Source organism: Capricornis sumatraensis, chromosome 14, assembly GCF_032405125.1.
Source record: "Capricornis sumatraensis isolate serow.1 chromosome 14, serow.2, whole genome shotgun sequence".
NCBI classification, from domain to species: Eukaryota; Metazoa; Chordata; class Mammalia; order Artiodactyla; family Bovidae; genus Capricornis; species Capricornis sumatraensis.
In genome coordinates, this window is record NC_091082.1 from 58,232,655 (window position 1) to 58,242,915 (window position 10,261).

General features: G+C 43.3%; 1 long non-coding RNA gene across 2 annotated transcripts; it reads right to left on the reverse strand.

The window, feature by feature from the left end:
* Nucleotides 1–1,767: 1,767 nt before the first annotated feature.
* On the reverse strand, nucleotides 1,768–10,052 carry LOC138090761 (uncharacterized). 2 transcript variants are annotated; one of them, XR_011145877.1, is made up of 3 exons: nucleotides 9,873–10,052; nucleotides 3,818–4,041; nucleotides 1,768–2,159 (listed from the first exon to the last, which is right to left on the reverse strand). It is a non-coding gene; the product is annotated as an uncharacterized lncRNA (long non-coding RNA). The 2 variants fall into 2 exon arrangements; XR_011145876.1 differs by lacking the exon at nucleotides 9,873–10,052 and adding an exon at nucleotides 9,057–9,155.
* Nucleotides 10,053–10,261: the final 209 nt, after the last annotated feature.

Here is a 10,261-nt window from a genome sequence, read left to right on the forward strand (position 1 = left end):
ATCCTGGTCGGTCTACTGTCTTTTACCCCAAATTCTACTTCTTGAACAAGTCGAAACTCCAGCAAACGTCGGTAAAACCACTCAGACCCTTGCTGTGGCTTCTCTGATACTGGAAGTCACACACAGCCCTTCACAGGCAGCAAAGCCATGTCTCCTGCAAACATTGAGAGAGTTATCTGAAAATTAATCAAGGGACACCTCAACTAAAATGGAGTTGGGAGGCCACAAGGTGTAAGTCCTCAGGCATGTACCCCCAATGTCCACGCAGAACCAGAGAGGAGGGGAGTCCTGCACCTGTGACCAGAGCAGCCACCTCACCACCACCACCAGGCGGATCTCCCCGCCTGGCAACAGCTCAGCCAATGAGAAGCCACCTTACTTAAACTCCAATGTTTCCTCTAATGGACTTCTTGTTTATAACAACTTCCCTTCCTCCTCTATAAAAGAATGTCCTCTTCGCTTTACCAGACTTGCATGTGGTTATCACAGTTGCATGACCTGAGTTGTAATTCTTTACTGCTGCCAAACAAACCTGAAAGAAAGTGAAAGTCGCTCAGTCGTGTCCAACTCTTTGCCACCCCACGGACTATACAGTCCATGGAATTCTCCAGGCCGGAATATTGGAGTGGGTAGCCTTTCCCTTCTCCAGGGGATCTTCCCAACCCAGGGATCGAACCCAGGTATCCCACATTGCAGGTGGATTCTTTAACAGCTGAGCCACAAGGGAAACAAACCTGACTTTCTGGTAAAATAACTGGCTGGTTTTTTGCTTTGTTTAGGTGAAAAGTCATAAACAGGACAAAGAAAGGGGGGCAGGATACAAACTCTGGAAGTATGACCATGGAGCAAAGACTTCCTCCAGCAATGGTCGAAGGCCTGGGTAACACTGTCCTCTGTGCTGGAGTGGCCAGCCCAAGAGGGGAAGGTGACTTGGCACTCCGACATCATTTCAGAATTGTTAAAATGAACTCTCTCAGATAAAATGTAAGAAAGACTCGGCTATAAAGTTTTTGCTACTTTTCATACAATTGCTTTTGAAATTATCTGACTACAAGTAACTCACTGACCAGCAACAACCCGTGCTGCTGGGCAGTCATAAAGCATCTCAGAGTTGTGTGCAAAGTAGGAAAATCTACCCCATAAACTTTGTTCAGTGTCCTGAATACTTACTTTCAGGAATGATGAAGGTGTCATATTCTGCTCCGAGATACAGATGTTAAGAGAACTTCACTTTTGCTTTCTTTTTTGCATTTTAGGCCCAGGCCCCTGACCAGCCCCTGGGGTGTCCAGGCCTTTCCTCCAGTCATACCTTCTGGAGGATCCCAAGGAAAACCCTTCCCTTGCACCTCATGGCCCAAACCCTGTCTGTAGACGCCAGAGGTAGGCAGATACCACCATCCATTAACTGACCCTCTGGCCAAGATCTAAAGGAGAAACTATTAATTTTAAAACAATATGAAGCAAAATATATGAAAGTCTGACAAGAAGAATAGGCCTTGGACTTCCCTAGTGGGTACAGTGGATAATAATCCACCTGCCAATGCTGGGGCATGTGTTTGATCCCCAGTCCGGACAGATTCTGCCCGCCACAGAGCAGCTAAAAACCGTGCACTCAACTACTGGAACCCATGTGTTGGAGATTGCGAGTGAAATGACACAGACAAGACACACAAGAGACAGACACAACCCCGGCCGGAGGAAAAAGGACTGCGCAAGCAAGCAAGCTTGCGGTTTACTTTTATATAGCCCCCCTGGGCAGAATTCCAGGCTGTATGACTAAGCCTTCTCAGTATAGCGCATGTGCATAAATGTTACCGTACAGCAAAAGGGAGTGAAATTCCGGTTTACTGCAGAGTCTGTCCAGAGCCCTTTCTTCCTCCTTATCACAGGAAGGGAATGATAAGGAAGGGAATGTTCCCTCGTTTGCAAGGGACCATTAAACTCAAGGCTGTGTCCAGTCTCCTTGGCAGAACGCCTCATTTGCAAGCACGTTCAGCCCGAGCAGAGAGACCCGTTTGCAGGCACATCTCCGCTACCCTATTGTGGCTGCATTAACCCTTCATCTCCCCCTTTTTTATTTGCTTTTATAAATTGTAGCATGGTCTGGATCTTCTCTGCTTTGCGCTTTAGTTGTTTCCCTTTCCGCCATCGCCGGAAGACTAGAAAAGCAACACAACATAAAAGTAATATAAACACAGTGTTCCTAAAGGTAGTCCCAGTTAGTGGGGATACATGCCCTAATGGATTTAAGTTATTCATTCCCTCTTGAAGACTTTTCAGCAAATCAGACCCCATAATGTCAGGTAAAGTCCTGCTAAAAGTAGACAAAATTTGTCGTTCCATGTCCATAATCTCCGTAGTGAGATTTTGATGCCCAGTCGAGGATCGTTCTACTTTATCCCATCCTTCACTCATGTTAAATGGTACAGGTGTTATACAAAACTGAGAAGAATTCCAATCACATTTCAACACACTTCGTGTAGATAAAACAGCTAATTGATCTCCAAGCCAGGAAACCGTGTGTTGAAGATTGAGCACGTCGGTAACAAGTTGTGCATCCAAACCTCGCTGTTGTTGCCATAACAAATGAGAGTCTTTATGCCAGTCCCGAACAAAATCAGCTGTTTGAATTCCTTGGTGTAATGCGAGGCCTGCCATTGCCGCTGTTGCAGTTACTGATGCAACTGCTAGAATCGAAGCAATGACCACACCAAGCATACACGTCAAGATCGGTGTGGCAAAGTCTGTACAGCGGTTACTAGATGAGAAACAGCAAAAGAATCTGACCATGGCCTAGTCAGATTTATAGGCAACCATACTTCTGTCCGAGCTTTAACAATTACTAACGAAAAATTGGAGTTACAGGCTTGTCTTTCAAATTCTTTCCACCAAGACTGATTTACACATTGAGTTATAGATTACAATAATCACATGACACAGACCCCACAGTATCATTCCAGGTCCAATTCCCATATAACAATGCAAAAGGATATTTTACACATGCCATTGTGGAATAAGATTTATTAACGTGTAAATTAACATGAAATGGACCCGAAGAGTCGCCACTATCCAAAGTATAGTTTCCTGACCAGATAGTGAGATTACCAGAAACTGCCCATAGTTTCCAAATATCCCCGTGAATGTGTGGATATCCCTGCAATTGTAATTGAGGAGGGACAAGTGCAAATTGCTGCCAGTTAACTGTTTCATTACCATTGCCCATCAAAGTGCTATTTGCACGATGCCACCTAAGAGATTTATTCGACCATTTTTCTAAGAATTGCCCATGATCTGGACTCCAATCTACAATGATAGACCCAGAATAATTCATGACTTTAAAGGGTCGATGACCTTGGCAACGTTCCCACTCCAGAGATTCTAGAGAAGGAGCAAAAAAGTTAACAGGACATAGTGACGTATGTATTCCATTATGAATGTCTATCGGTTCTGTCAAGGTGTTAAAGCCCCTGGTGGAAACAAGCACAGTAAAAGTAGCAAAATGGTGATTATACTTTACCCCCCATGTATTATAGGAATGATGAGAATGTTCCTTGGTGGACAGACAAAAGGGGCGTCCTCCTATACACAAAGGAACACCTTCCACTGCGATGGTCAAATTACTAATATTACATTGTTGTTTATGATGAGATAGTTGTTCTATTCCCCCACAAGCTGGTGGGGGAAAGAAGGCAGTCTCATTAGTGCATACCTGCACTTTTGGCTCCCCCCAGGAAACTACTCTTACTAATGGGGATTAGGTATATACTAAGGGGATTAGGTATATATGCCCAATATGTATGGCCAATACACCAATTACCTGACATGTCACCACCGCCATCATGGCAAGCAAAAGATTGGTAGGATTCAGAGGTTGCCCCGCCTTCATTAATGTCTTCTTTGCTTCCTGGGTCAACCTCTTCATTTGACCCCATGTAGGAGGTGTTGCTTCCCTTGTATGGAAAGTAAAGCTTCTCTGCATAGTAAGCTCTTCAAAGGGATCAGCCATTGTTGATTTTGATCAGTCTTGCTGGGGTCCAAAACCTGTAATTATTAACAGAAATGAAAGCATACCCTCGTCCCAAATATATTAATGATGCTGGGATCCAACCTTTCTCTTTATCTTTATACCAAATAGGCGTATTCAAGATCTTCTTATCCTCTTCTTTCCCTTGAAAATGCAACTCTGCTGCTGATAGATTTCCCTTGCTCCAAATATTCAAAAAATTTAGGGTAAGTAAGGTTTTATTCAAAATGTCTTTAGGTTTCATAAATCTCTCTTGTTCCCCCTTTTTTATTTCTTCAAGATATTCACGTAAGGTACGATTAGCTCTTTCAATGATAGCTTGCCCTTGACTATTATAAGGAATACCAAAAGTATGAGTTATATGGTATTGAGATAAAAAGTGAGCTAATTTCGTGGATTGGTAGGCAGGTGCATTATCAGTTTTCAATTCAATTGGTAATACCATAACTGCAAAACAAGATAACAAATGAGTAATAACAGCGTCAGCCTTTTCAGAATGTAATGCAGTGGCCCATTGAAAATGTGTGCATGTATCTATAGTATGATACACATATTTTTGTTGTTCGAAAGAAGAAATGTAAATTACATCCATTTGCCATATCTGATTTGCTTGTTGTCCTCTTACGTTGACACCTGGTGAGGTAAACAGTAAAGCAAAGGGTGCACATATGGAACAAGAACGAACAATATTTTGAGCTTGTTTTCGAGTAATAGCATGAGATTTTTGTAACCCTTTGGAGTTGGTATGCTGTAAGAGATGTTCTTGTTTTGCTGCTTCTATAGGATAAAGTAAGGCATCAATTGTAGCATTTCCAAATGATAAGGGTCCAGGAAGGGCAGAATGTGCAAGGATGTGAGTAAAGAAAATTAATTCTGAACGCTGCAAGAGCAATTGTTGTACTTGGTAAAACAATTTATCAATAGCTGTTTTAAGGGTCAGGGGAAGGGAGACATGGGGAAGCTGTAGGCAAGAGAGAACAGCATATCGAGAATCTGAAACAATGTTAATAGGAATTTGGGGAAAATCTTGCAAAACTAAATAGATAGCCCACAACTCAGCGGGCTGTACAGAAGAAAATGAGTGGGGGAGAACCTTAGAACTTTCCGGGGTCCAATATCCAGCAGTATTTTTATTTGTATCTGTAAAAATAGTGGGTCCCTTAACTGGAACATCTGAAATTGGGGACTGAGATATCATAGAGTTAGTCCAGAGAAAATCAATCAATTTAGATGACGGATAGTGATTAGAAAACGAACCAGGAAATGAGGCAAGAGAAATTTGCCAGTTTTCATTAAATTGTAAACATCGAGATATTTGAGCAGTTGTTAATTGAGTAACAATCTGGTGTGGTTCATATCCTGACAATTGTAAAATACGATGGCGACCTTTCTGTATAAGGAAGGCTAATTTATCCATATATGTAGTCAATTTTTTGGAAAAGCTGTTAGGTAAGAAAACCCATTCTATTAATCCTTTTTCTTGAGCAATTACACCAGATGGAGAATAAGGGGTATGAAATATTATAAATGAAATAAGTTGAGACGCATGTAAGTAAGTCAAAAAGCCATCATTTAGTCGTTGCTCACCCAATTGAAGTTCCTGTAAAGCCAATGGGGTTAAAGTTTGGGGGCTATCCAGAGCTGTGTCTCCCTCTAAAGTAGAAAACAAATGTCGTAATTGATAAGTAGGAATCCCAAGTACCGGGCGTAGCCAATTGATATCTCCCAATAACTTCTGAAAATCATTTAAGGTTTTGAGGTGGTCTCTTCTGATTTCCAACTTTTGGGGCCTTATTCTATGTTGTTCCAATACCGTCCCTAAATATGAAATAGGAACGTCTTTTTGAGTTTTTTCTGGGGCTATTTGCAAATTGTATAGTCTTAAAGCCTCCTGTACTTTTAGAAAGAATTCATCACATTCAGCAATACTAGGAGCTGCTAATAGGAGATCATCCATATAATGATATAGAATATGATTGGGGTATTCTTGACAGAGGGATTGTAAAGAGCGAGCTATGAATTCTTGACATAAAGTAGGACTATTTGTCATTCCCTGTGGTAAGACTGTCCATTGATAATGCTTAACAGGCTGAGCATGATTAAGAACAGGAACTGTAAAAGCAAATTTATCTCTATCCTGCAATTGTAGGGGAATGGCAAAAAAACAGTCTTTAAGATCTAGCACCACTAAGGACCAATTCTGAGGAATAAGAGCTGGAGAGGGGAGTCCCAATTGTAATGCCCCCATAGGCTCAATACATTTATTAACTTCTCGTAAATCGGTTAACATTCTCCATTTTCCAGATTTCTTTTTTACAAAAAAACAGGAGAATTCCAGGGGGAGGTAGAGGGCTCTATATGACCAAGTTGGAGCTGTTCTTGTAGTAATTGTTCTAACGCCTCGAGCTTCATTTGTGGTAATGGCCACTGCTCAACCCATTTTGGAGTATTAGTCAACCATTTTAATGGGAGTGCTCCAGGAATTTGAGCAGTGGCTACTAGTTTTCCGGTGGAATGGTTACAAAAGCCCCCAAAGAAGAGAGAAGATCTCTTCCCCCAATATTAATAGGTATGTTTACAATATAAAAGGTAACAGACACTGATCTTCCATTATGGAATTGGCATTGCAAGGGATGGGTACTCTTCCAGACATCTGCAATGGAGCCCAGTCCCGTCAGCATTAGAGGGCTTTTTTCTTTTTTTCAATCTTGGGGCCATTGTTGAGAAGAAATGACTGAAACATCCGCCCCTGTGTCTACTAGTCCCTCAAAGTTTTTTCCTTGTATAATCAAGGAGAGAACAGGGTGAGAATCTTTGATAAGCATTTCCCAAAATATATGTCACCCAGTACTTCCAAATCCTCCTGTTCGTTCATTAGGAAGAGCCAAAAAGGGATGATAAGGTAGGAGAAGTATTTGAGCAATACATTCCCCAGCTAACAATGAAAGCGTGGTAGAAGTAGAAACCATAATCAAAATTTCCCCAACATAGTCGGAGTCTATTACCCCAGGAATTATGGTTAGACCTCTCAAAGCCTCACTGCTACGGCCTAATATCAAGCCAAAGGTGCCTTTAGGCAGTGGTCTAAATACATTTGTTTTTAATTTGAAAATGCCTCCTCCTGGTGACAAAAGAACATTCTCAGCTAGTGGCAAATCAGCAGCAGCACTCCCTGAAGTAGCAGACCGTAAGTCTGAAATCATCATTTGAGGTCCTTTTAATGAGGCATTGACTGGTAACTGTTGTTGGGAGGGAACAGGGTTGGGGTAGGCGGGACGGCAGGAGGACAGGGAGGAAAAGTCCCCGGTATTGTTCCTGGGCCCCAAGAACTTAGGCCCGCAGGATAGTTTCCCGGTATCAGGTTGCCCATTTTGTCTGTTTTAGATTTGCACTCATTAGTCCAATGAAGCCCCTTCCCGCATCGACAGCAAGGTCCAGGAGGAGTCTTATTCCTCCCAGCAAAAGATCTGTCTTTAGGAATTGCACCTTGATCAGCTTTTAATTTCCGACATTCTCTTTTCATATGACCAGGTTTTCCACAATGGAAGCAGTTACCTCCCTTTTGTGGTTTCATAGCTTTGGCCAAGGCTGTAGCAAAGACATTAGCCTGATGCTCAGTTCCTCCTACTCCCGAGCAGGCTCTGATATATTCAGCTATAGATGCACCCTGTGCTTTTAATGGTCCCAGTATACGTTTGCATTCAGTATTTGCATTTTCAAATGCTAAAGTCTGTAATAATATCTCTGAAATTTCATCCCTCCCTACAGCTCATTCCACAGTTACCCTCAATCTTGCTAGAAAATCAGTATATGGCTCATTGGGACCTTGCATTGTTTTAACAAAGGAGGGCTGGGCGTGGCCAGTAGGCACCACACGGCGCCATGCTCGTAAAAAGACCTGGCGGACTTGTTTTAAGTCCTGATCAGAGTATTGAGCCTGTTCTCTTACAGCCCGATAATGGCCCTCTCCCATTAACTTGTTCTCAAGAGGACCAGAGGGATTCTGTCCTTCATTAATCCGAGCCTGCTTTCTAGCTTCTTCTTCCCACCAGCTATGAAGTTGCAACCATTGAGAACCCTCCAAGACAGCTTGGGCAATAGATTCCCAATCTAAGGGAATGATTAATTTGCCTTTTCCCAATGATCCCAGCATAGCCAAAACAAAGGGAGATTGAGGACCGTATTGCGCCACTGCAGCTTTAAGATCTTTAAAAAATTTATATTCCAAAGGAGTGTATTGAATATTTATCACGTTGTCATCTTGCTGCCTCTGGATGGAAAATAATTGTGGAGGATCGATAAAACCACCAGGGGGAGCAGGCAAGTCATCATCATGAAGCATAGACAAAGGAAAGGAGAACCGACAATGTTCCCTGCCCACATCGGGCCGACCAACCGCAGTGGGGAAAAGAGAAGCACAAGGAGGAGCAGAAGGCGCAGATTTCCTCTCCTCCTTACGGGACTTCTACCATTCCTGGAATAGATGGGTCGTTTCTTTAATCTCTTTGCCCTCCTCTGACGAAACCGAAGAAGCCTCCGAATCTGATTCCAAACTAACAGATGTTTCACCATTTCCAGAAGGAGGCTTACTTGTATCCTTACCTTCAGGCAATGCAGAAACCCACCAACGTTTGGCACATCCTCATAAATTGCCTCTCGCTTCACTGAAGCATTAGATTTAGTTACATTATCAGTAGATAGCAAAGTCAAAGCCTGTGTTATAGCATTACATAAAGTCCATAACTTCAAAGGGATCACATTACCCTTCTGATGTTGCTTTCTCAATTTGTTTTTTTATTTTCCATTCCTTCAAATTTAACTGTAACTTAGTTTGATATTGAAACCAATGACAATATTGCTCCACCAAGTGAAAGAGCTCACGCAATCGATGAGTCGAGACCTTAACGCCTATGGAGCGGAGAAGTCCTTTGACCAACTCCATGTATTGTGTCCGTAATGATGATGAGGAATTCCCCATGATTTTCTGAAAGTTCCCCTGCTATGGATTTAAAATCCCCCTGGGGTTACTCACCCTTTCGGTTTCACTCAAGCCCCACGTTGGGCGCCAGATGTTGGAGATTGCGAGTGAAATGACACAAAGACAAGACACACAAGAGACAGACACAACTCCAGCCGGAGGAAAAAGAACTGCGCAAGCAACCAAGCTTGTGGTTTACTTTTATATAGCCCCCCTGGGCAGAATTCCAGACTGTATGACTAAGCCTTCTCAGTATAGCACATGTGCATAAATGTTATCGTACAGCAAAAGGGAGTGAAATTCCAGTTTACTGCAGTCTGTCCAGAGCCCTTTCTTGCTCCTTATCACAGGAAGGGAATGATAAGGGAATGTTCCCTCGTTTGCAAGGGACCATTAAACTCAAGGCTGTGTCCAGTCTCCTTGGCAGAACGCCTCGTTTGCAAGCACGTTCAGCCCAAGCAGAGAGACCCGTTTGCAGGCACATCTCCGCTACCCTACTGTGGCTGCATTAACCCTTCCCCATGCTCCTGGCCTGTATGTGCTCCGCAACAAGAAAAGCCACCACAATGAGAAGCCCAGGCACTGCAACAGACTAGCCCCCGCTCGCCACAACTAGAGAGAGCCCCTGGGCAGCAACATGTGCCCAGTGCAACCGAAATATATAATTTTTTTAAAGTAGGCCTTAGGAAGACCCCATTAGAAACTTCTCTGGTGGCTGACTAGCTAAGACACCAAGTTTCCAACGCAGACGGCATGGGTTCAAAAACTAGGTCCCACATGCAGAAACACCCAGGACAAACAAATAAAAGTAAATATTAAAATGAAGAGGAAGAAGAGCCCGTTAGCAGTAACCTCGCTCCTAAAAATTACCTTTAAAAGTAAGTGGAGAGAATTCCTTGGCAGTCCAGTGGCTAGGACTCCTAGCTTTCACTGCAAGAGCCCGGGTTCAATCCCAGTTCAGGAACTAAGATCCCACAAACAATGTGGCACGATTTTTTTACTAAAAATTAATAATGTAAGCCAGGAGGAAAACCGAGCCAGGAAGATGCGGCGCATGGTGCCAGGGATGGGTGGGGGAGTGAGCGCGCGTGCGCAGGCAAGACAGTCCCACTGAAGCCCCTCACCCACTAGGGCCAAGGCCACGCCCCCTGGTGGAACTCCCCAAACTCAGCCAACCAGCGTCCTTGTCAGGGGCGTGGCCTCGGATTCTAGCTGCCCCTAGAGCTCCTCCGTTGCTGGCTTCCTCAGCTAGGACAGTC